Below are 27,424 nucleotides of genomic sequence, written 5' to 3'. Positions count from 1 at the left end.
AAGTAAAAGAAACAGGAAGATAAACCTAACCAAATACATGGCAAAAAGTAGAAGGTAAATTAATGCATAAAAAATGCTCATGGTTATTAGTCATTAGGGTGTTAAAAAAAGAAATAACAGGTCCAAATAGAGTCACTTGTGCTAAGCCCCATGTTAGCAAACTGAGATTTAGTACCTAACATAATTGCAGTTTCAACCTCTCCCAGGAAAGTAATCTTTAACCAGTCAATATGGAATTATGGAGACAGCACTAGTGACGTAATCTGCCCTGTAAACTCTGCCTTTCCCCAAAGGATGATCACTTTGCCTGAAACAACACACTCTTTGTCTTGTCCCCTTTCTGCCTATAAAAGCCTTCTATTTTGTACATCTCTTTGGAGTGACTTTCTATTTGCTAGATAGGATATTGCTCAGTTCATTAATTATTGAATAAAGTTAATTTTATCTTCAAATTTACTCGAGTGTTTTTTTAACAAGGGACATGAAAATTAAAGTCATGAGAAATTATACCAACTAAATGCTAAAATTAAAAAGACTTCCAATATAAAAAGTTGGCAAAACAACTGTAACTCTCATATAGTTCTGGTGGGAATATACAATGGCCCAGCCACTTTGGAAAAAGTCTGATCATCTTTTATAAAATTAAATACTTACCATACTACTTAGTAGCCCCACTTAATTTAGTAGTCTCACTCTTGTATTTATTTGTATGTGAAATAAATTCCTATGTTCACATAACACCAGTACAGCAAATCCCTAAAGCAGCTTTACTCACAACAATCAAAACGTAGAAACAACCCCAATGTCCTTCAATAGGTAAATGAATAAGTAAATTACAGTATGGCTAGCCATTCAATGGATTTGTTAATTTGGACTAAACTATAGATTCAGGCAACAATGCAAAAGAATCTCCAAAGCATTATGCTAAGTGAAAGGAGTCAAACACTAAAGTACTCCCCTAGGCTCTACACAGAAGATTGTATTCTGTAGGGTCCCATTTAAATAAAATTCTATAAATGGATAGAGACAGAAAGCAGATCTATAGGATCCAGGGATGGAAGCAGGATACTGACTTCAAAGGGACCAAACTTTCTTGAGTGAAGGAAATATTTTATCTCATAATTTGGGTGGTAACTACACAACTGTTTAGATTGGCCAACATCAACTTAAGATTGGTGTGTTTTATTCTTTATAAATTCTAGGTAATCAAAGTGAGACTGAGGGAATATTCTAGAAGCTATGATCAAAACAGTAAAATAGGAGAAATAGGCTAAAGTGGGAGTCTGAAATCTTTGATAAGCTCTGCTTGCTCCTAAGGGTTAGTGAGATATTTAGGTTGAAATTGTGACAAGAACTGGTCTGTTTGCAAGGATGGAGCTGAGTTTAACTTTTATCTAACCTGAGCAAAGGAAGGGAGTAAATGTAGTCAATAAGACTTTGGTTGGAGACAGAAAAGGGAAAGGAAAGTGGGCTCTTGAGTCATTAAGAGAACTGCAAATAGATCATGACAATTAAGCACATTTTTAGAAGTAGATGCAAATACAAAGAACCAGAATGCTATGACAGAAAGCAGTAAACACTTGGACTGCTTGCTCATGGGGCACATTTCCATCAAAGTCACTTTTCTAAGTGTTCACAATCATTTGATCTAAAACATGTGTATTAAACTTTAAAAATAATTATATTCAAGATGAACATACTGCCCATCTTAACACACTCTAGCGGGTCAATGATTTAAGGATTAATTTAGTATCTCATTCCTTAGATAAAACCAGAAAGGACTCCTTTGGGGAACAGTTAGTAAGCTAAGAATAATTCTAAGACTTTTTGACAACTGTGCCTGACAACAGCTTATTTTAGAATAATCCCTCTCCATTGAACTCTTCTACGTGCTGCTTTGCAAAGAAGTTTCTAAATCAAACATGCTTGCTTATGTTTATGCCTATACATGCACAAATGTCAAAAAACTAAGAAATCCCATAGCACAAGATAATCAAAGCAACCTGAAGAAATTTCAAAAAATTTTAAGTGTGTATTCTAATCACAGGAAATCTATTTCAATTGTCAAAACTCGTATAATTTCTCCAGGGGAAAAAAAATACTTTAGTCCATTCCTACTAAAAGCTGTTCTTCTCTAAGAAGGAAAATTTAACTTTGCTCTACTTCAAGTTTGTACGAGATAGAGCCATTAAGATTATTTTGAAAACATTTTTGGTTTGAATACACGTCTACAGAAAGCTCACTTAGCTTTCACATTCAAAATATAGTTGTTTGAAAATTATCTAATTCACAGTTAAAGGATAAACTGCAAGGAAAAATTTTTTTTAATTTTATATATATTTTTAAAATTCATTTGATTTAATATCAAATTAAATAGTCAAGAAACCAAACTATTTCCCTCTCTCCTTTTTTTCTTTACTGGAAAGAAATAAATTCAGTACTTTTTGTTAATATTTGAAATGCAAAGCAATTGGAAAAAATATCTCAGTAATATTTGAAAAATCTAATTTCACTCACCTTGGTAGATGTAAAGAAGCAGAAGAAAGCAAATGCTATAGAAGTGATAGGGTAAATTAATAATTCTCAAACTCTCTTTGGAGATTTATGTATATGCCCCACCTCTTACTATCTAATGTAAATTTAAAAGACAAAGGAGCTTGTTGGTCTTCAGGTAGGAGTTGCTTATTCCCCTGAGGAGATGGGATATAGATTTATCACTGGAGGCAGCCATACTTTGTAAAATTTTGTGAAAGATTGTCATCAAGTTCTGTGCTAGAATAGACTAGATTTTTGCATTGACTCAATGAATAATTATTGCGTCCCTCTTGTGCTCCAGCAATCAGTAGGCACTAGAAATGTAAGAACAAAATCCAATCAGACCTGATCTTGTCCTTGAGTAATTTATTTTTGTAAAAAGGACTAATAAATAAACTATCAGGGCACAATCACAATTCAGTAAGGTAAGAGCTACAATATGCCAATGCACTGGGTTACAGGAGGGATGCTCACTTTGAGGTAAAACGAAGGGTAGAGAGATGGGAGTCAGAGAAAGGTTTTAGAAAGGCAGGCTGTGGAGTACTTTATGAAATTGAAAGATTAACGAAAATCTGGCCTAGAGGGAGGGAAAGCCCTCTTTCCTCTCCCCAGCCTAAGCGCCAGTGTTTGCAAAAACCCAAAGCTAGACAGAGAAAAAGGATAAAGTACCATTGGAATTGAGAGTTTTAAGATTAGAGGATGTAGAATATACAGCAGAAGGGAGACATAAATTAAGACAAGATTGTTAATTTATGACAAACTAAAGGCTCTGAATTTGATAAAGAGAGCTGTTGAAAGGTTTTTAATTAGTTGATGACATAATGAGATTGGTACTGTGGGAAGATCATGCCCCACCCTTCATCCTCCCATCAGCTTGGGGTAGAGAGACGCTAGAACTCAATGTTTACAAAATGCAGGAATTCCAAGGTGAGGCCATGTGCATGTATGGCTAATATACAAAGGACAGGAAGGCTATCAAATGGTTCAACCCAAGTCTCGAAGGCTAACGTGTGACTGGATAAATTGTCCATTTCACAATAAAGCCACTTAGAATGATGGCAGAATTGGGGAAGGAAGGGAAGACTATGCATCAAAGTCTAAGATTAATAACAATGACAATAGCTAGTAAGGGTTGAGCTATTAGTATGTGCCTGCCACAATGCTAAGAATTTCATAGAGTGGGATGCTTGGTTGGCTTTGGTTGAGCATCTGCTTTTGGCTCAGGACATAATCCTGGAGTCCTGGGATCAAGGCCCGCATTAGGCTCTCTGTGTGGAGCCTGCTTGTCCCTCTGCCTGTGTCTCTGCCTCTCTCTGTGTGTGTCTCTCACTCATGAATAAGTAAATAAAATCTTAAAAAAAAAAAAAAAAGAATTTCAGACAGAGTATGTTATCTAATCCCCAAACACACCATGGAAGGTGAGGAGTGATCAGGAAATCTATGCTTGGCAGTAATACAGGAATATGGGTGGCTAGAAATTTAAGAGGGTTTGTTGAACATGGGAGCAGTTAATGATCTAGAAGGATTTTTAGGGTAGTGACATCACTGATAGGGAATGATGAGAGGGCCATGGAGGAAGTGATGTCCTCAGAAGAGAGGCAAAGATATAGAAGGGACTTTGAAAACCAGTTGTGGACAAGAACTTGTTTACCATAATGTAAAATTGCCAAAGGAGTAGGTTCAGACACAGAGTGGAAAAGCTTGGGAAGGTGAGAAACAGAAGAGATTTGAATTTAGGAAAAAGAAGTTATAAGGAATTGATCTAAAGGTTAGTGATATTAAATAACACAAATTCAACTGAATATATTGTAAAGAAATGGGTGTTGATTGATACATAACTTGAGCAGCATCCCATCCAGCTACAGCATTCTGTAGCTGTGAAGGACTACAAAAGGGAAAGGTTTTAAGGGTAGAACAAGAAAGTCATAAATAGAAAAAAAAGATTATTTCGGATGAGGTCCTCTTTCTTTGGGGGAGGAAAGATCTTATTAGGTGGTTGACCTCATCTCCCTTTGGAGAATGGAGGCATAAGTGACTCCATTTGGGGCCTGTGGTGTTTTTTTTTTTTGTTTGTTTTTTTAAAGCAGACAACCACAGAAATAGATGACCTAGATATGTACCATAGAAACATAAGTAACACCCAGTAGCCCTGCTCAGTATTGAGCAAAACTGAATTATTATATATCCAGACAACCTTTGTGTGTTTAACAGCCAATTAATAAAATCTATGAATATATATAACATATATATTTAATATATATTTATTTCACTTCATCCACAATATAAGGTAGATATTTTCATCTCCTTTTTATAGATGGGAAATGATTTGGAAAGGATAATCACTTGCACAAAGTTTTGACATGGGAGGGATATAGGATTTGGATCCTGACACCACACTCTTTGTACCATAACTCACTGCCTTTCATAACACATATATTCATCATGGCTGCTGTAAATATGGAATTATCCAAGTGACAATCCCATGTCAGAGTTTAGTGGGAGAAACATGAAGTGGGCAGCAATAACAAAAATAACACAACAAAAAACTACAATGAAACATTCCATATATGAATGAAGGCATATGGTATTTCTTTCTCTGACTTATTTCATCTGGAATTATACTCCTAGGTCCATATTCATATATGTCTAGGTTTCATTCCTTTTTATGGCTGAGCAATATGCTATATAATATGTGGCATTCTAATCTTTTGAGGAATCTCCATACTTTTACCTCAGTGGCTGTACCAGTTTGCATTCCCACCAACTGTGCTTAGGAATTCCTTTTTCTCCATATCTTTGCCAACACTTGTCATTTCTTGTGTTTTTTATGTTAGCCATTCTGACAAGTATACAATGTTATCTCATTTTGGTTTTGCTTTGCATTTGCCTGATGATAAGTGATAGTGATGTTGGACATTTTTTTCATGTGTCTGTTGGCCATCTCTATGTCTTTAAAAAAATGTCTGTTCATGTCTTCTGCCCATTTTTAAACTGGATTATTGTGGGGGGGGTTGGTGTTGGGTTGTATAAGTTCTTAATATATTTTAGGTATTTTTAATAAAGATTTTTATTTATTTTTTTGACAGAGAGAGAGAGCACAAGCAGGGGGAGTGGCAGGCAGAGGGAGAGGGAGAAGTAGGCTCCCCACAGAGCAAGGAGCCTGATGTAGGACTTGATCCCAGGACCCTGAGATCATGATCTGAGCTGAAGGCAGACACTTAATGGACGGAGCCACACAGATGCCCTATTTTGGGTAATAACCACTTACCAGTTATATCATTTGCAAATATCTTCCCCCATTCAGTAAGTTGTCTTTTAGTTTTGTTGATTATTTTCCTTTGCTGTGCAGAGCTTTTTATTTTAATGTGGTCCCAATAGTTTATTTTTGCTTTGTTTCCCTTGACTCAGGAGATATATCTAAAAAAAAAAAAAGTTGCTATAGCTGATGTCAGAGACATTACTGCTTTTGCTCTCGTTCAGGATTTTTCTGGTTTCAGGTCTCACATTTAGGTCCTAATCCATTTTGAGTTTATTTTTGAATGGTGTAAGAAAGTGGTCCTGTTTCGTTCTTTTGCATGATTGTCCAGTTTTCCCAACACTATTTGTTGAACAGACTGTCTCTTTTCCATTGCATATTCTTGTCTCCATTCTCAAATATTACTTGACCATATAGTCATGGGTTTGTTGCTGGGCTTTCTATCCTGGTCTGCTGATTTATGTGTCTATTTTTGTGCCAGCACCATACTATTCTGATTAATACAGCTTTGCAGCTAACTTGAAATCTGGAATTCTGCTATCACCAACTTTTCTTTTTCAAGATTGTATTACTATCAATTACTTCCTTTATGTTAGTTAATAGCTGCTTTATGTATTTAGGTGCTCCCATGTTGGGTGCATAAATGTTTAAAATTGTTATATATTCTTGTTAGATTCTTCTTCTTATAATTATATTATGTTCTTCTTTGTCTCTTATTAGAGTCTTTGTTTTAAAGTCCATTTAGTCCAATATAAGTATTGTTTCCCTGACTTTCTTTTCAATGCCACTTGCATGATAAATGTTTCTCCATCCCTTCATTCTCAACATGCATGTGTCTTTAAATCTGAAATATGTTTCTTGTAGGCAGCATATTGATGGATCTTGCTTTTTTTGTCCATTTCACCATCCTATGTCTTTTGCTTGGAGTTTTATACCATTTACATTCAATGTAATAATCAATAGCTGTGTACTGCCATTTTTGTTACTTGTTTTATGGTTATTTTGTAGTTCTTTTTATTTTCTGGATCTCTTCTCTTGTGGTTTGATGGCATTCTTTAATGATATAATTGGATTCCTTTCTCTTTATTTATTGCATATCTATTACCGGTTTTTGAGTTGTAGTCACCATTAAGTTAGTATATAACATCTTATGCATATAGCAGTCTACATAGTAAGTTGATGGTCACTTAAGATTGAATCCATTATAAAAACACTAACACAGAGGGCAGAGCAAGTTGGCAGAGGAGTAGGGTCCCCAAGTCACCTGTCCCCACCAACTTACCTAGGTAGCTTTCAAATCATCCTGAAAACCTAAGAATTCAATCTGAGATTTAAAAAAAGAACAGCTGGAATGCTACACAGAGAAGAGTTTGTGCTTCTAACAAGTAAAACTCATTTTTAGCCACCCTGCACTGAGCAAAATGACTAGAAAGAAGAACTCACCACAAAAGGAAGAATCAGAAACAGTACTCTCTGCCACAGAGTTACAGAATTTGCATTACAATTCTATGTCAGAAAGTCAATTCAGAAGCACAATTATAAAGCTACTGGTGGCTCTAGTAAAAAGCATAAAGGATTCAAGAGACTTCATGACTGCAGAATTTAGATCTAATCAGGCCGAAATTAAAAATCAATTAAATGAGATGCAATCCAAACTGGAGGTCCTAACGGTGATGGTTAATGAGGTAAAAGAAAGAGTGAGTGACATAGAAGACAATTGTGTGGCGAGGAAGGAAGCTGAGGACAAAAGAGAAAAACAATTAAAAGACCATGAGAGGGAAAAATCTACGTTTAATTGGGTTTACAGAGGGCGCTGAAAGGGACAGAGGACCAGAAAGTATATTTGAACAAATCATAGCTGAGAACTTCCCTAACTTGGGAGGGAAACAGGCATTCCGATCCAGGAGATAGAGAGAGTCCCCCCCTAAAACCAATAAAAACTCCTCAACACCTTGACATTTAAAGTGAAACTTGCAAATTCCAAAGATAAAGAGAAAATCCTTAAAGCAGCAAGAGACAAGAGATTCCTAACTTATATGGGAAAAATATTAGATTAACAGCAGACCTCTCCACAGAGACCTGGCAGGCCAGAAAGGGCTGGCAGGATATATTTAGGGTACTCAAAGAGAAGAACATGCAGCCAAGAATACTCTATCCAGCAAGGCTCTCACTCAGAATAGGAGAGATAAAGAGCTTTCAAGATAGGCAGAAACTGAAAGAATATGTGACTACCAAACCAGCTTTGCAAGAAATATTAAGGGGGACTCTGTAAAAGAAAGAGGAAGCTCAAAGAAATAATCCACAAAAATAGGGACTGACTAGGTATTATGATGACACTAAATTCATATCTTTCAATAGTAACTCTTAACATGAATGGGCTTAATGATCCCATCAAAAGATGCAGGGTTTCAGAGTGGAAAAAAAAAAAAAGACCCATCTATTTGCTGTCTACAAGAGACTCATATCAGATAAATTAAAGTTTATCCCAAAAACTGTAGTAAGAGATGAAGAGGGACACTATATCATACTTAAAGGATTTATCCAAGAAGAGGACCTAACAATAATCAATATTTATGCCCCTAATGTGGGAGCTGCCAAATATATCAATCAATTAATAACCAAAGTAAAGACAGACTTAGATAATAATACACTTAAACTGGGAGACTTTAACACAGCACCTTCTGCAAATGACAGATCTTCTAGGCACAACATCTCCAAAGAAACAAGAGCTTTAAATGATACACTGGACCAGATGGATTTCACAGATATTTACAGAACTTTACATCCAAAGCAACTGACTACACATTCTTCTCAAGTGCACATGGAACTTTCTCCAGAATAGACCACATACTGGGTCACAAATCAGGTCTCAATTGATACCAAAAGACTGGGATTGTCCCCCACATATTTTCAGACCATAATGCTTTGAAACTAGAACTCAATCACAACAAGATATTTGGAAGAAACTCAAACATGTGGAGGTTAAAGAGCATCCTGCTAAAAGATGAAAGGGTCAACCAGGAAATTAGAGAAGAATTAAAAAGATTCATGGGAACTAATGAGAATGAAGATACAACCATTTGAAATCTTTGGGATACAGCAAAAGCAGACCTAAGAGGGAAATACATCGCAATACAAGCATCCCTTTAAAAATTGGAAAAAAAACTCAAATCCGTAAGGTAACCTTGCACCTAAGGGAACTGGAGAAAGAACAGCAAACAAATCCTACACCCAGCAGAAGGATAGAGTTAATAAAGATTCAAGCAGAATTTAGTGAAATAGAGACCAGAAGAACTGTAGAACAGATTAATAAAACCAGGAGTTGATTCTTTGAAAGAATTAATAAGATAGATAAACCATTAGCCAGCCTTATTAAAAACAAAAGAGAAATGACTCAAATTAATAAAATCACAAATGAAAAAGGAGAGATCACCACCAATACCAAGGAAATACAAACGATTTTAAAAACATATTATGAGCAGCTATATGCCAATAAATTAGGCAATCTAGAAGAAATGGGCGTATTTTTGGAAAACCACAAACTACCAAAACCAGAACAGGAAGAAATAGAAAACCTGAAGAGGCCAATAACCTGGGAGAAAATTGAAGCAGTCATCAAAAACCTCCCCAAACACAAAAGTCCAGGGCCAGATGGCTACCCTGGGGTATTCTATCAAACGTTTAAAGAAGAAACAATACCTATTCTACTAAAGCTATTCTGAAAGACAGAAAGGGATGCAATACTTCCAAACTTGTTCTATGAGGCCAGCATCACCTAATTGCAAAACCAGACAAAGACCCCCCAAAAAAGCAGAATTATAGACCAATATCCCTGATGAACACAGATGCAAAAATTCTCAACAAGATACTAGCCAATAGGATCCAACAATACATTAAGAAGATTATTCACCATGACCAAGTGGGATTTATCCCCAGGATGCAAGGCTGGTTCAACACTCGTAAAACAATCAATGTGATAGATCATATCAACAAAAGAAAAAACAAGAACCATATGATCCTCTCAATAGATACAGAGAAAGCATTTGACAGAATACATCATCTATTACTGATCAAAACTCTTCAGAGTGTGTAGGGATAGAGGGAATATTCCTGATCATCTTAAAAGCTGTCTATGAAAAGCCCACAGCAAATATCATTCTCAATGGGGAAACACTGGGAGCCTTTCCCCTAAGATCAGGAACATGACAGGGAAGTCCACTCTCACCACTGCTGTTCAACATAGTACTAGAAGTCCTAACCTCAGTAATCAGGCAACAAAAAGAAATCAAAGGCATTCAAATTCGCAAAGAAGAAGTCAAACTCTCCCTCTTTACAGATGACATGATACTGTACCTAGAAAACCCAAAACACTCTACCCCAAGATTGCTAGAACTCATACAGCAATTTGGCAGTGTGGCAGGATACATAATCAATGACCAAAAATCAATGGCATTTCTATACACTAACAATGAGACTGAAGAAAGAGAAATTAAGGAGTCAATCCCATTTACAATTGCACCCAAAAGCATAAGATACCTAGGAATAAACCTAACCAAAGAGGTAAAGGATCTGTACCCTAAACACTACAGAACACTTCTGTAAGTAATTAAGGAAGACACAAAGAAATGGAAAAATATTCCATGCTCATGGATTGGAAGAATTAATATTGTGAAAATGTCAATACTACCCAGGGGGATTTACACATTCAATGCAATCCCTATCAAAAAACCATGGACTTTCTTCAGAGAGTTGGAACAAATAATCTTAAGATTTGTGTGGAATCAGAAAAGACTCCAAATAGCCAGGGGAGTATTGAAAGAGAAAAACAGAGCCGGGGGCATCACAATGCCAGATTTCAGGTTGTACTACAAAGCTGTGATCATCAAGACAGTGTGGTACTGGCAGAAAAATAGACACATAGATCAATGGAAGAGAATAGAGAATCCAGAAATGGGCCCTCAACTCTATGGTCAACTAATATTCGACAAAGCAGGAAAGACTATCCACTGGAAAAAACAGTGTCTTCTATAAATGGTGCTGGGAAAATTGGACAACAATATGCAGAAGAATGAAATTAAACTATTCTCTTCCACCATACACAAAGATAAACTCAAAATGGATGAAAGATCTAATTGTGAGATAAGAATCCATCAAAATCCTAGAGGAGAACACAGGCAACAGCAACCTCTTACAAGATAAATATATGAAGGCAAGGGAAACAAAAGAAAAATGAATTAGTGGGACTTATGATAAAAAGCTTCTGCACAACAAAAGAACAGTCAACAAAACTAAGAAACAACCTACAGAATGGGAGAAGATATTTGCAAATGACCTCTCAGATAAAGGGCTAGTGTCCAAGATCTATAAAGAACTTATTAAACTCAACACCAAAGAAACAAACAATCCAATCATGAAATGGGCAAAAGACATGAAGAGAAATCTCACAGAGGAAGACAGAGACATGGCCAACAAGCACATGAGAAAATGCTCCGCATCACTTGCCATCAGGGAAATACAAATCAAAACCACAATGAGATACCACCTCACACCAGGGAGAATGGTGCAAATGAACAAGACAGGAAACGACAAATGTTGGAGAGGATGCGGAGAAAAGGGAACCCTCTTGCACTGTTGGTGGGAATGTGAACTGGTGCAGCCACTCTGGAAAACTGTGTGGAGGTTCCTCACAGAGTAAAAAGTAGACCTGCCCTACGACCCAGCAATTGCACTGCTGGGGATTTACCCTAAAGATTCAGATGCAGTGAAACGCCGGGTACCTGCACCCGATGTTTCTAGCAGCAATGTCCATAATAGCCAAACTGTGGAAGTGGCCTCGGTGTCCATCGAAAGATGATTGGATAAAGAAGATGTGGTTTATGTATACAATGTAATATTACTCAGCCATTAGAAATGATGAATACTCAACATTTGCTTTGTCGTGGATGGAACTAGAGGGTATTATGCTGAGTGAAGTCAATCGGGGAAGGACAAACATTATATGTTCTCATTCATTTTGGGGAATATAAAAAATAGTGAAAGGGAATAAAGGAGAGAAAATGAGTGGGGAAATATCAGTGAGGGTGACACAACATGCGAGACATCTAACTCTGGTAAACGAATAATGAGTGGTGGAAAGGGAGGTGGGCGGGCAGTCGGGGTGATTGCTTGACGGGCACTGATGGGGGCACTTGATGGGATGAGCACTGGGTGTTATGCTTATGTTGGCAAGTCAAACTCCAATAAAAAAATACAAAGAAAAAAAGCACTAACATTTTTATTCCTCTATCCACCATATTTCATGAATATGATGTTATACTTTATATCCTATTATTTTGTGAATTCCTTGATTTTTACCTGATTTTACTGCTTTTGTGCTTCCTATTTTTCTTACTCCTGTTCACAATCTTTCCTTTTCACTCAAAGAATCTCCTTTAACATTGCTTTTAAGGCTGGTTTAGTGGTGATGAATTCCTTTAATATTTTTTTGTCTGGCATACTCTATCTCTCTCTCTATTCTGAATGATAATTTTGCTGGATAGAGTATTCTTGGTTGCGTTTTTTTTTTTCCTTTCAGCACTTGGAATATATCATGCCAGTCTTTTTGAAAAATGCCAGTCTTTTCTGAAAAATCAGCTCCTAGACTTATGGGTTTCCCATGTATTCAGCTTTTTTTTTTTTTTTTTTTTTTTTTTGCTCTTTTAAAATTCTCTTGTTGTTACTACCTTTGCCATTTTAATTATTATGTGTTTTATATGGGTTGATTTTGGGGGAGCTCTCTGTGATCTTTGGATCTAAATTTCTGTTTCCTTCCCTAGATTAGGGAAGTTTTCACCTATTATTCTTCAAATAAATTTTCTGTTCCCTTTCCTCTATCTTCTTATGGAATCCCTATAATGTGAATGTTATTATGTTAGATGGTGTTGCTGAGTTCCTTTAACTTATTCTCATTTTTTGTAATTCTTTCTTATTTCCTCTGTTCAATTTGATGGCTTTCCATTACTTTGTCTTCTCAGCACAGGTCCCTATGCCTGGTGTACTTGTTGTAGGGTCTGCTCTGCTTCCTTCTCCATGCCTGTGGTGTCCCTCCCTCCTGTGGTTAATCTTGTGGTTAATATTGTGGGTCAGTTAGGGTTCAACTGCATCTCCTTCTTACCCTTTTCAATATTGCTTCTTCTTTATGACTAGCTGTGGAGAGCCTGTTCTGAGAGTCTTTGGGTTATTTTCTGGGTTATTTACACTGATGTGGGTATCATCTAAGTGTATCCATGGGACAAAGTGAGCTTGAGATCCTCCCACTTGGTCATCGATCCTGGAAGTTAATTTTTCTTTTTTGAAAATTAATTTACTTAAAATATTTTTCTGATATTTAGGAAGGCATATATTTTAATCCTAATGGTTATCTTTTGACTAGTAACTTTTGTACCATTCTCTGTCTCTCTTTTCTTTTTATTATTTAATTTGGTGAGTTTAAATGATATGCTTTGACTTCTACCTATTTCCTAGGCAATGATAAAAAACATTCTGTTTCCCCATTTCTCTTGTATCTGTTTTTTTTTAAGCTTTGTTATTTCTGCTGTGTTAGAGCATTTAACATTTGCAAACTTTTTTGTTTCATTACCCCACCTTTGTTAACTCTTAAAATTACTTTTGCTAAAGTTCCCAATTACCTTGGATAGAAACTTACTTAATATCCTATACATATTGCCTGATAGTTGATGGAGAGCTTGGTTGGATATAAGATCCCTGGGTCATACTTTCTATTTTAGTTTCTTGAAAGTACTGTTGTGCTATTGCTGTTTGTTGCTATCTGAAAGTCTGTTGTCAACCCCAAAATTTCCCCGTCTTATTAGTCTTTCGGATTGGAAGAGAGAACTCTTCTTTATTTTAAAAGTCTTATAGTTCTATTCTGAAATGTCTCAGAGTCAATTGACACTTTTTCCCCAGGTACGTGATTTTTCCCTGGCCTTTCAGGATGTAGACATAAGATTTCTCTTCTGTCAGGGAATTTTCTTGAATTATATTTTAAAATATTAGTTTCATTTCAGTTTGCTTTTTTTCTTTGAGTATTCAAATTAGGTAAATATTTGGACATACTATCAATCCTCTAATTAGAAATATTAGTATCTTTTAACCAATCACCAATTATATTAATTCTAAATGCACTTCCACTTTGGAAGATCATATATCAACTGATACATTCTTCCCACCAACTTTATGAAATAGGTTATGTTATTACTTCATTTTATTGATACCAATGTATCTCATTTATTCATAAGATTTTGTTAAGTGAAGCCAGAAAAATGTTATTTTTGGTGGCAACTCTGGGAAAATATTGATCTTAGATTAGTACAGAAAATTGTTTTAAAAACAATACAAAATAATTGTATTATAAAGTTGGAATACAGAAAATATAAAATGTATTTGTTTTCACATTTCTGGAACTCAGTCTAAGCTATAGGGTATTCAGACTAATTTTAAAAATAAATTGTCTGTTAAAAGTTGTTCAGTGTTGAGTGACTGTACAAAAAGCCAGATGTCACATTTGTATTGGGCACTAACCTCAAAGGAGACATTAGTTCACTTTGTATCTTAATACTACAGGTCTTTGGCTGTTTCCAAGCAACACACAATGTTTGGAAAATAGGTGTTGAATTTAGACAGTCATTCACATGTTTTGTCTACGTACTGTCAAACACCCAGATGCCTGTAAGCAAAAATATATCTCAAGGAATTATGTTTTTATCTGTATATTTGGCATCATGTACACTTAACTTGGCTGCCTCTCAAAAAAGCATGCCTTCTTTCAGAGTTTTATACTCTACATTTTTGTCACCTTACAGCAGCAGTTAATAAGACATGTCAGTCACTCCCCTGTTCTGGAGTTACAATGAGCTGGAAGTGACACTGATCAGATGTAATATAAGATTCCCAGACATTTCAAGAGGCCAATGATAGCTAATACAATTCAATTTTTATTTCTGTCCTGTCATGGGGCTATGTATTTTTTTTTAAAGAAAAGCCTTAAAGAATATTCTTCACCCTACTTTGTAAAGAAAATCAAAATAGGTAGATGCATCTTTTCCCATAAAAGTTACGGTCATGTTAGTAAATGAAATGATAACTAGCTCTACTGTACTTCGATAGAATTAATTTAACCAATTTTAAAGATAGTATTATTTTCTAACGGTGGTGTTAGAAGAGGGAAATCGGTGTAGCCACCATTTGTTATTTTCTTCAAATTTATTTCAATTTTTTTGAAAATTATCAATGCATGTAGATCCCTGTGGGCATTATATTCTTGTTGGTGCTACTTGCATACCAAGGAGTCTCAATGTGGTGGGGTATAAACACAAAATACTTTTTATCTAATACATGTATCCCAAATGTGTAAAATTAAACCTATAAACTCACCTCTCCCACTGGGAACGTGGCTCTTTAATACCACCTTGGCCATATTCCACACCTTACCAGATATTGGAATTGTCATTGTCAGATATTGGAATACTCATTCCAGTAGGCATGATTAAATCCTCTGGTTTCTCTCTCTCTCTCATTTTTTCTTCTAATTTTGAAGCCCCCTTCCCTCCTCCAGGGCAGACCAGAACAGTGGGTAATTTACTTCCTTTTTTGTTCCCTTAGGGAAGTGGAAAAGGGAGAGAAAAATGTTTAAAGAGATGCCCACAGGGGGCAGGTCTCACCCTTCAATTTGGTTGGTGGTAACTGTGCTGAAATTCATTATCTGTGGATATAGTTGGGTTGTGTGATGAACCAACATGTCCCCATAGTGATATGCAATTCCCTGCAATTCTTCTGGCCTTGCAGACTTTCAATAGCTTTGTTCTGATTTCATAGGGACAGCATGCTGAATTCTCTGATGTACCAGGTGGTCTTGGTAAGGCTATAGTTGCAAAATGTCTGCTTTTCTGAGGCCAACTTTTAAAACTCCAGACACTTCAGGATCCATTCCATATCTCTTTGGAACTAAGAAGTGAGTGGCTGGCAGTTCTCTACCACCTTAATCTCAATTTTCTTTTCCATTGCTACAGTAGCCTAGAGGAAATTTCCCAAGTCTACAGTAAGCAGACATCCAAAGAGAGAACAGAATACTGGTTGTCCTTTTTTGTAAAAGCCTTCAGTTTTTACAATTGACTCCCTGAAGCCCTCCTCCCTCAGCAAAAGGGAGGGGAACCTCCTCTGAAGGAAGAGCGAGAATAGCACCTCTTCAGCAATAATGTGGTCCCTAATTTGTATCTCCCTTCCTGTAGACCAAGGATGGCAGGAGGAGGTTATATGAGAGGGTGGTTGGCAGTGGAACCTATTCTCTGACCATCTCAGTAAGTACAGTGAGAAAATGACTGGCCTAGGCAACAGTCTGAACTTAGAATGTGGGATCTTAGCAGTAATTCCATAGCAACGCCAGCACAAATTCCTGTTACATTAGTTAGCTTTATAGGGGCTACTTGTTATGGATCTGGGTTGCTCAAGCCCATGCATGCACATATAAGGAATGTGCTTAGGTGGTCCAGCGCATCAGGTGTACTGCATCAAATCCTGTTTAGCACAAGGTGGTGCATAATGATTCATGATTTAGCAACAGTTTATTTTCACTATGTACTCTTACATTGATGGAAAAACGACAAAAACTGTTATGATTAATAATAGCACTATTCTCCCCATCAGTTCTAAGTGATTACACAGAAACTGAGGTACAAATAAACACATACTTCTGCAGAGAGGTACAATCATTTTCCTGAACTTTTAACTTTGTTTTACTTTCAGCATATACATAATCCTTGTAAAAGTATTGTGTTTGCAGAGCTGAAATTCTGTCCTCTGAAGGGCCAGTGTGTCATTCTGCGGCTGGCAGTTTGGAAAAACTTTCATAGCCTCAGGTTTGTTCTCTGCTTCCATGACTTGGATAGACTTGGCATTAAGATTGTTGGAATTCCAGAGTTCTGCACTTCCTCAGCTGTGTAGGGAAAGCTGACAAGGCGTCAGACATCAGAAAATAATTTGTCAAGTGACAGAATGTTTTCTTCTATCCTCACTATCTAATTCACCATCTGTCTATGCCAATGATATGTGTGAATTGACCCAGTCAGAAAATAAAAGTTTGCATATAGATTATTAATTTTTTTAAAACCACTTTTATTTACAAGTGTAGGAACCAAATTGTTTGAAGGTAACTTTTGCTTACTAAAAAGCTTAGTCTCTCAAAATTTCAGGCTTTGTCATGTTTTGTTTTGCTTTTTAGTAAACTTTTTATTTTAGAATATATTTATAGAAAATATCTAGAAAAAAATGTGAAGGAGAACTCTCAAATATACCCCATAACCGGTTTCCCCTATTATTAACATTTTACATTGTATGGTATATTTGTTACAGTTAATTAACCAATATTGAGACCTGACTTTTAACTAAAGTCCATATGTTAATTAGACTTCCTTAGTTTTTGCCTAGTGACCCTTTTCTCTTCCAGGATGTCACATTACATTTAGTCATTATGTTTCCTTAGGCTCCTCTTGGTTGTGACAGTTTCTGAGACTTTCTTTGTTTTTCATGATACTGAGAATTTTAAGGAGTACTGGTGGGTTATTTTGTAGAATGTCCCTCTGTTGGATTTGTCTGATGTTTTTCTCTTGATTAGAATGGAATTATGTGTTTTAGGGAAGAAGACTACTGAGGTAAAATGCCATTTGTATCATATACATCAAGAATAATACCATCAGTGTGACTTATTGCTGTCAATGTTAATCTTGATCAATTGGCTGAGGTAGCAGGTCTCTCCACTGTAAAGTTATTCTATTCTCCCAACCCCTCTTTCATTACTCTTTCATTCATAGTTTTGTAAGTCACTAGGCACAGTCTACACTTAAAGAATGGAGAGTTATGCTTTACCACCTTGAGGGCAGAGATCCATAGAAATTATTTGGAATTCTGCACAGGAGATTCATTTATTCTCCCCCTTTAAAAAATTCAGTCATTTATTTATATCAATATGAATATATGGATACTTACTTTTTCCTTTAGGTTATGATCCAACACTATCTCGTGTATTTGTTGTTCAAATTGTTCCAGCTTTGGCCATTAAGAGCCCTTTCAGGTGACTCCCATGTCAATTCTGTAGGCAAGATTAAAATGCTGGAGTGACCATTTTATTTGAAGAATTTGAAACACAGTGAGAAGCAAGGGGAAGAAGAAGGAGCACTTTAATGCACTTAGGGAAGAGTGCCTGTGGGTGGAAAGACATACCACCTGAATCTAGTGTGCAGGTGTTCATGTGTCCTGTCTGTCTTAATACCTTATCAGCCTTCCCCACTGGGGGTATAGTCATTAGGACCACACATAGGGCTCATGCAAGAGGCTTATGGACAAAAGGTACTGAGGCGCAATGACACACACTTGCTCTAGCAGAGAGACATGGTGATAAGTACTCCTGGCCACAGCTGTGGCTCTCCTATTAGCTCAATGGACAGCCACATGTTCTTCATGTTTCTTTGGTAGAGGACACATGAATTGAAAGGTGTTACAACTAGGTGTCTGACTTAAGATGTTCTGAACATTGAGCCTTTCCATCCTTTCCTATCTATATCACATGATCTACTTAACTGTTTAATATATATCTTGGGTTACGGATGTATTTACTATCTATACTTAACTCATATCATGAGTTCATTTATCTATCTAATTTTTTGTCCCTTCTATAGTAGAATTAAACATTTTCCTAAATACAAAATTACATAGACATTTTACGTATTACATAGACAAAGAAAATATGGGTAGATTAGAAGACATAATTGCAACCAAGGCCCCCTTTCAGGAAGTGGGATCTCAAGTGATATTGAATAGATAGATTGATCAAGAAGTTGAAAATACTGAAAATATCAGATGTGCTTCCAAAGGAGGATATGGTATTTGATTCAACGGCCATATGGGGGTCAATTTACTCTGAAGAGCTAAAGGTTTGTCCAGGAGAATCTCCTATTTTTCTTTAAAAAAAAATTTTGCAAAAGACATTCCTCCAAGGAGCCCTGTAGATGGATGGAGCTGAGTACTGTCAGGAGGGTTGCTGGCTTCCTGTTGCTAAGGAATCTGAGCATTTTTCCATCTCTCTCTCTTTTTTTAAATTTATTTGAGAAAGAGAGAGAGCGCATGTGCACACACACTAGTGGTGAGGGCGGGGGGGCAGAGGGACAAGCAATGCACTGAGTGCAGAGCCCCACCTGGGGCTTGATCCCAGCACCCTAATATTAGAGGCTTAACTGACTGAGCCACCCAGGCACTCCTCCATCTTTCTTCTAAGAGAAATAATCTGACAAAGGCACAACCATCTCTATACTAAAGATGTTCTTGTCAATTGTTACAAACCCACTTAGCATCTTCTTGACATTCCTGATATATAAAAAAAAAAAAAAACCCCACCAAATTCTTGTATGGTCAAAGTTACATGGAACCTTATTAAGAATTTGTCAGGTCTGTGCCATGGTACAAATGGGGCAAGCAGAGCCAACTTCATGGAGGAAGTCATGTTAGAACCATGCCCTGAAAAATTTGATAGAATTTTAAAAAACAGAGAAGATGGAGAATAGCATGCTCGAAAAGGAAGTAGACTAAGCACAAGAGGAAGTCTGCTACATGAAACAGTATGGCTTTAACAAAAGCTCCTGTAATGAAGGGAATAGAGTCCAGGCTAGAAGCTCAGCCCATAATGCTCAGTAAGACCAGAGGTTCATATATAATTTTCTAGGAATTTTTTATTACCCAGACTTTATAACAGTACAAAATTACCCTGTTACTCATGGGTGTAAGGGGAGCATGCGCATATTACCATTTAAGGTGTGATTCAAACACCCTTGAGGGAAGAGAAACTCTAGAGTTGGATGTGGGTGAGCAATGCTGCGAACCCAGAACAAAAGGTGTCAAGATTTTCTGATTGTCAGGGGCAGTTCTGGAAGCATCACCCATTCTGCCAAATCACCTATTCCTCACAACAATCCCTATCTTATGTATATAATATTAATGTCTCTATTTTATAGATAGTGAAACTGACACCTGGAGAGGATGACTTATCTGCTAACGGTCAAAAAGCCAGTAGGTCATGGAATTCCTTTGGATTTAAGACACACATCCTTGGGACGCCTGGGTGGCTCAATGGTTGAGTGTCTGCCTTCGGTTCAGCGTATGATCCCGGAATCTTGGGATCGGTTCTCGCATTGGGCTTCCCATAGGCAACCTGCTTCTTTCTCTGCCTCTCTCAGTGTCTCTCTTGTGGATAAATAAATAAATAAAATATTTTTTTAAAAAAGAAGATGCACATCCTTAACTACGATTATATTCTTGCAGTCTAATTTTAAACTTTTATCAAAATATTCTAGAAATGTTCACAGTATGAACACTAGGAATGCCCTAAATTGCAAATGGCACCTAAAGCCTAGTAGCTACCAACTAAATGTTGAGTAAATGAGTGACTGGACTGATGAATAAATGAGTGAAAGAGTGCAAGATGCTCCAACTGAAAAGGAAAATCCTCTTGGCTCTGAAAGGCTGAGAGCATTAGAGGACATAGGAGAGAAAAGGAAAAAGAAAAATCCTTATTTCACATTCCGAGGAAGCTATAGAGAAAGTATAATTGTTTTATTTATTATACATAGAGACACACAGAAAGAGAGAGGCAGAGACAGAGGCAGAGGGAGAAGCAGGCACCATGCAGGGAGCCTGACGCGGGACTCAATCCCGGGACTCCAGGATCCCACCCTGGGCTGCAGGGGGCGCTAAACCATAGCGCCACCGGGGCTGCCCTGGTTTAAAAATCTGTATAAAATCTAATGGAAGGGGATCCCTGAGTGGCGCAGCGGTTTGGCGCCTGCCTTTGGCCCAGGGCGCGATCCTGGAGACCTGGGATCGAATCCCACATCGGGCTCCCAGTGCATGGAGCCTGCTTCTCCCTCTGCCTGTGTCTCTGCCTCTCTCTCTCTGTGACTATGATAAATAAATAAATAAGTAAAAAAAAAGAATTAAAAAAAAAATCTAACGGAAGATCAGCAACATAGGCTTGTTGATTTTTTTTGGTTTCTGGCATAAAAATAAATGCAAACATGTGTGGTCAGAAGCCAGAATCAGCTACAGAGGCTTTATGATCATTATTTTAGATTTTTCTTTTCCAGATTGAGGTTTTTCCTGGATGTCTATTTCTGGTAGTCTACAGAGTTAGAATTTTTTTTTTTTTTTTTTTTTGTACAGCTTTCTGGGGAAATCTTTTTTTTTTTTTTAATTGGTGTTCAATTTACTAACATACAGAATAGCCCCCAGTGCCCGTCACCCATTCACTCCCACCCCCCGCCCTCCTCCCCTTCTACCACCCCTAGTTCCTTTCCCAGAGTTAGCAGTCTTTACGTTCTGTCTCCCTTTCTGATATTTCCCACACATTTCTTCTCCCTTCCCTTATATTCCCTTTCACTATTATTTATATTCCCCAAATGAATGAGAAAATAAATGTTTGTTCTTCTCCAACTGACTTACTTCACTCAGCATAATACCCTCCAGTTCCATCCACGTTGAAGCAAATGGTGGGTATTTGTCATTTCTAATAGCTGAGTAATATTCCATTGTATACATAAACCACATCTTCTTTATCCATTCATCTTTCGTTGGACACCGAGGCTCCTTCCACAGTTTGGCTATCGTGGACATTGCTGCTAGAAACATCGGGGTGCAGGTGTCCCAGCGTTTCATTGCATTTGTATCTTTGGGGTAAATCCCCAACAGTGCAATTGCTGGGTCGTAGGGCTGGTCTATTTTTAACTCTTTGAGGAACCTCCACACAGTTTTCCAGAGTGGCTGCACCAGTTCACATTCCCACCAACAGTGTAAGAGGGTTCCCTTTTCTCCGCATCCTCTCCAACATTTGTTGTTTCCTGCCTTGTTAATTTGCCCCATTCTCACTGGTGTGAGGTGGTATCTCATTGTGGTTTTGACTTGTATTTCCCTGATGGCAAGTGATGCAGAGCATTTTCTCATATGCATGTTGGCCATGTCTATGTCTTCCTCTGTGAGATTTCTCTTCATGTCTTTTGCCCATTTCATGATTGGATTGTTTGTTTCTTTGCTGTTGAGTTTAATAAGTTCTTTATAGATCTTGGAAACTAGCCCTTTATCTGATAGGTCATTGGCAAATATCTTCTCCCATTCTGTAGGTTGTCTTTTAGTTTTGTTGACTGTATCCTTTGCTGCACAAAAGCTTCTTATCTTGATGAAGTCCCAATAGTTCATTTTTGCTTTTGTTTCTTTTGCCTTCGTGGATGTATCTTGCAAGAAGTTACTATGGCCGAGTTCAAAAAGGGTGTTGCCTGTGTTCTTCTCTAGGATTTTGATGGAATCTTGTCTCACATTTAGATCTTTCATCCATTTTGAGTTTATCTTTGCGTATGGTGCAAGAGAGTGGTCTAGTTTCATTCTTCTGCATGTGGATGTCCAATTTTCCCAGCACCATTTATTGAAGAGACTGTCTTTCTTCCAATGGATAGTCTTTCCTCCTTTATCGAATATTAGTTGACCGTAAAGTTCAGGGTCAACTTCTGGATTCTCTATTCTGTTCCACTGATCTATGTGTCTGTTTTTGTGCCAGTACCACACTGTCTTGATGACCACAGCTTTGTAGTACAACCTGAAATCTGGCATTGTGATGCCCCCAGCTCTGGTTTTCTTTTTTAAAATTCCCCTGGCTATTCGGGGTCTTTTCTGATTCCACACAAATCTTAAAATAATTTGTTCTAACTCTCTGAAGAAAGTCCATGGTATTTTGATAGGGATTGCATTAAACGTGTATATTGCCCTGGGTAACATTGACATTTTCACAATATTAATTCTGCCAATCCATGAGCATGGAATATTTTTCCATCTCTTTGTGTCTTCCTCAATTTCTTTCAGAAGTGTTCTATAGTTTTTAGGGTATAGATCCTTTATCTCTTTGGTTAGGTTTATTCCTAGGTATCTTATGCTTTTTGGTGCAATTGTAAATGGGATTGACTCCTTAATTTCTCTTTCTTCATTCTCATTGTTAGTGTATAGAAATGCCACTGATTTCTGGGCATTGATTTTGTATCCTGTCACACTACCGAATTGCTGTATGAGTTCTAGCAATCTTGGGGTGGAGACTTTTGGGTTTTCTATGTAGAGCATCATGTCATCGGCGAAGAGGGAGAGTTTGACTTCTTCTTTGCCAATTTGAATGCCTTTAATGTCTTTTTGTTGTCTGATTGCTGAGGCTAGGACTTCCAGTACTATGTTGAACAGCAGTGGTGAGAGTGGACATCCCTGTCTTGTTCCTGATCTTAGGGGAAAGGCTCCCAGTGCTTCCCCATTGAGAATGATATTTGCTGTGGGCTTTTCATAGATGGCTTTTAAGATGTCGAGGAATGTTCCCTCTATCCCTACACTCTGAAGAGTTTTGATCAGGAATGGATGCTGTATTTTGTCAAATGCTTTCTCTGCATCTAATGAGAGGATCATATGGTTCTTGGTTTTTCTCTTGCTGATATGATGAATCACATTGATTGTTTTACGGGTGTTGAACCAGCCTTGTGTCCCAGGGATAAATCCTACTTGGTCATGGTGAATAATTTTCATAATGTACTCTTGGATCCTATTGGCCAGTATCTTGTTGAGAATTTTTGTATCCATGTTCATCAGGGATATTGGTCTGTAATTCTCCTTTTTGGTGGGGTCTTTGTCTGGTTTTGGAATTAAGGTGATGCTGGCCTCATAGAACGAATTTGGAAGTACTCCATCTCTTTCTATCTTTCCAAACAGCTTTAGGAGAAAGGTATGGTTTCTTCTTTAAACATTTTATAGAATTCTCCTGGGAAGCCATCTGGCCCTGGACTCTTGTTTCTTGGGAGGTTTTTGATGACTGCTTCAATTTCCTCCCTGGTTATTGGCCTGTTAAGGTTTTCTATTTCTTCCTGTTCCAGTTTTGGTAGTTTGTGGCTTTCCAGGAATGCGTCCATTTCTTCTAGATAGCCTAAGTTATTGGCGTATAGCTGTTCATAATATGTTTTTAAAATCGTTTGTATTTCTTTGGTGTTGGTAGTGATCTCTCCTTTCTCATTCATGATTTTATTAATTTGAGTCTTCTCTCTCTTCTTTTTAATAAGGCTGGCTAATGGTTTATCTATCTTATTAATTCTTTCAAAGAACCAACTCCTGGTTCTGTTGATCTGTTCCATGGTTCTTCTGGTCTCGATTTCGTTGAGTTCTGTTCGAATCTTTATTAACTCTCTTCTTCTCTTGGGTGTAGGATCTATTTGCTGTTTTTTCTCTAGCTCCTTTATGTGTAAGGTTAGCTTTTGTGTTGAGTTCTTTCCAGTTTTTGAATGGATGCTTGTATTGCGATGTATTTCCCCCTTAGGACTGCTTTTGCTGCATCCCAAAGATTTTGGATGGTTGTATCTTCATTCTCATTAGTTTCCATGAATCTTTTTAATTCTTCCTTAATTTCCTGGTTGACCCTTTCATCTTTTAGCAGGATGGTCCTTAACCTCCACGTGTTTGAGGTCCTTCCAAACTTCTTGTTGTGATTTAGTTCTAATTTCAAGGCATTATGGTCTGAGAATATTCAGGGGACGATCCCAATCTTTTGGTATCGGTTCAGACCCGATTTGTGACCCAACATGTGGTCTATTCTGGAGAAAGTTCCATGTGCACTTGAGAAGAATGTGTATTCAGTTGAGTTTGGATGTAAAGTTCTGTAGATATCTGTGAAATCCATCTGGTCCAGTGTATCATTTAAAGCTCTCGTTTCTTTGGAGATGTTGTGCTTAGAAGACCTATCGAGTATAGAAAGAGCTAGATTGAAGTCACCAAGTATAAGTGTATTATTATCTAAGTATGTCTTCACTTTGGTTAATAATTGATTTATATATTTGGCAGTTCCCACATTCGGGGCATATATATTGAGTATTGTTACGTCCTCTTGTTGAATAGATCCTTTAAGTATGATATAGTGTCCCTCTTCATCTCTCACTACAGTCTTTGGGGTAAATTTTAGTTTATCTGATATAAGGATGGCTACCCCTGCTTTCTTTTGAGGACCATTCGAATGGTAAATGGTTCTCCAACCTTTTATTTTCAGGCTGTAGGTGTCCTTCTGTCTAAAATGAGTCTCTTGTAGACAGCAAATAGATGGGTCCTGCTTTTTTATCCAGTCTGAAACCCTGCGCCTTTTGATGGGGTCATTAAGCCCGTTCACATTCAGAGTTACTATTGAGAGATATGAATTTAGTGTCATCATGATAACTATTCAGTCCTTGTTTTTGTGGAATGTTCCACTGAACTTCTTCTTAAAGGGGAATTTTAAGAGTCCCCCTTAAAATTTCTTGCAGAGCTGGTTTGGAGGTCACATATTCTTTCAGTTCCTGCCTGTCTTGGAAGCTCTTTATCTCTCCTTCCATTTTGAATGAGAGCCTTGCTGGATAAAGTATTCTTGGTTGCATGTTCTTCTCATTTAGGACCCTGAATATATCCTGCCAGCCCTTTCTGGCCTGCCAGGTCTCTGTGGATAGGTCTGCTGTTACCCTAATACTCCTACCCATAAAAGTCAGGGATTTCTTGTCTCTTGCTGCTTTAAGGATCCTCTCTTTATCTTTGGAATTTGCAAGCTTCACTATTAAATGTCGAGCTGTTGAACGGTTTTTATTGATTTTAGGGGGGGATCTCTCTATTTCCTGGATCTGAATGCCTGTTTCCCTTCCCAGATTAGGAAAGTTTTCATCTAGAATTTGTTCAAATACATATTCTGGCCCTCTGTCCCTTTCGGCGCCCTCGGGAACACCAATTAAACGTAGGTTTTTCTTCCTCAGGCTGTCGTTTATTTCCCTTAATCTATCTTCATGGTCTTTTAATTGTTTGTCTCTTTTTTCCTCAGTTTCCCTCTTTGCTATCAACTTGTCTTCTATGTCACTCACTCGTTCTTCCACCTCGTTAACCCTCGTCGTTAGGACTTCTAGTTTGGATTGCATCTCATTCAATTGATTTTTAATTTCTGCCTGATTAGCTCTAAATTCTGCAGTCATGAAGTCTCTTGAGTCCTTTATACTTTTTTCTAGAGCCACCAGTAGCCGTATAATAGTGCTTCTGAATTGGCTTTCTGACATTGAATTGTAATCCAGATTTTGTAACTCTGTGGGAGAGAGGACTGTTTCTGATTCTTTCTTTTGAGGTGAGGTTTTCCTTCTAGTCATTTTGCTCAGTGCAGAGTGGCCAAAAGCAAGTTGTACCGGGAAAAGGAGAAAAAGAGAGGAGAGAAAGAAGGAAAGAAAAGAGAGAAAAAAAAGGAAGAAAAAAAACGAAAAAAAAAGAAGAAAAAGAGAAAGAAAAAGAAAGAAAGGAGAAAAAAGGGGGGTGGGGGAAGGAAACAAATCAAAAAGCAAAAAAAAAAAAAAAAAAAAAGAACCACGGAGGAGTATCTTCTGATTCTGTGTACTTTAAGTCCCTTGGCTTCCCCTGGAAGTTGTCAGTCAGTCTAGCTGGTCTTCTGGGGGAGGGGCCTGTTGTGCTGATTTTCAGGTGTAGCAGTTGGGGGAGCTGCTGTGCCCCTGCCTGGTGCAGGGCTCGGTGGGGGTTGTTTACCCCGTGAGGCCCCAGGAGCAACAGCCCCAGTGGCGGGGCCAGCTCTGGAAACCTGGATTCAGCCCCCGCAGGAACTCCGGAGCTCTCCGTCTGCAGGGCCTGGAGGCTCCGGGGCGGGGCCGCTGATCTGCTCAGCTGGGGCGGGAGCGTCCTCGCTGTCCCGGGCCCTCCCGGCCTCTGCCTGTCCCGGGGGAGGCCGGATCCTGGGCTGTGTCCCGGCGCCCTGTGCTCTGGGGCCTGCGCTGTTGGATTCGCGCTCCCGCCCCGCAGCCCCCTCCGCGGAGCCGCCCCCGAGCCCCCCGAGCTGCTCCCGCCCCGCAGCCCCCTCCGCGGAGCCGCCCCCGAGCCCCCCCGAGCTGCTCCCGCCCCGCAGCCCCCTCCGCAGATCCGCCCCAGAGCCCCCCCGAGCTGCTCCCGCCCCGCAGCGCCGCCCCCGAGCCCCCCGAGCTGCTCCCGCCCCGCAGCCCCCTCCGCGGAGCCGCCCCCGAGCCCCCCGAGGTGCTCCGGTTCCGCCGTGCGCGCTGCAGCCCTTAGGGAGCTCAGCGCACTCTCCCGGGGCGCAGGTGTCTGTTAGTGTCCCCGGGAGCCCGAGGGCATCCCCACCCTCCTGGGTCCTGCTCCACCTCCCTGCGAGCCCCCTTCCCCCGGGAAGGTCGGTGCAGCTCCTGCTCCTCCGGGTCGGGGCTCTCCTGTCCTGGGGACACTCGCCCCGGCCTCAGCCCGGCTCCTCGCGGGGCCTCTCCCCCTTGGAGGCCTTTGTTCCTTTATTTCTTTTTCCCCGTCTTCCTACCTTGATAGAAGCGCGGACTCTTCTCACTGTAGCATTCCAGCTGGTCTCTCTTTAATTCTCAGGCCGAATTCATTTATTTTCAGGATAATTTGAAGGTTTTCTAAAAGGTTTTCTAGGTAATTTGGTGGAGACAGGTGATTTGGGGACCCTACTCTTCCGCCGTCTTGCCCCTCCTCCCCTCCAGAGTTGGAATTTATTAATGAAGTTTTCTGTTCTGC

The 27,424-nt window shown here is 38.6% G+C and overlaps 2 long non-coding RNA genes across 5 annotated transcripts in view; one reads left to right on the top strand and one right to left on the bottom strand.

The window, feature by feature from the left end:
* Positions 1-27,424, top strand: part of LOC144300655 (uncharacterized) — a 123,758-nt gene that overhangs the window by 27,932 nt on the left and 68,402 nt on the right. The window lies entirely within an intron of this gene.
* LOC144300656 (uncharacterized) lies at positions 16,379-27,369 on the bottom strand. Its single transcript, XR_013367423.1, has 3 exons — positions 27,207-27,369; positions 17,810-17,912; positions 16,379-16,774 (listed from the first exon to the last, which is right to left on the bottom strand). It is a non-coding gene; the product is annotated as an uncharacterized LOC144300656 (long non-coding RNA).

This window comes from Canis aureus, chromosome 28, assembly GCF_053574225.1.
Source record: "Canis aureus isolate CA01 chromosome 28, VMU_Caureus_v.1.0, whole genome shotgun sequence".
NCBI lineage: Eukaryota > Metazoa > Chordata > Mammalia > Carnivora > Canidae > Canis > Canis aureus.
This window is presented reverse-complemented; position numbering and strand designations above follow the sequence as displayed.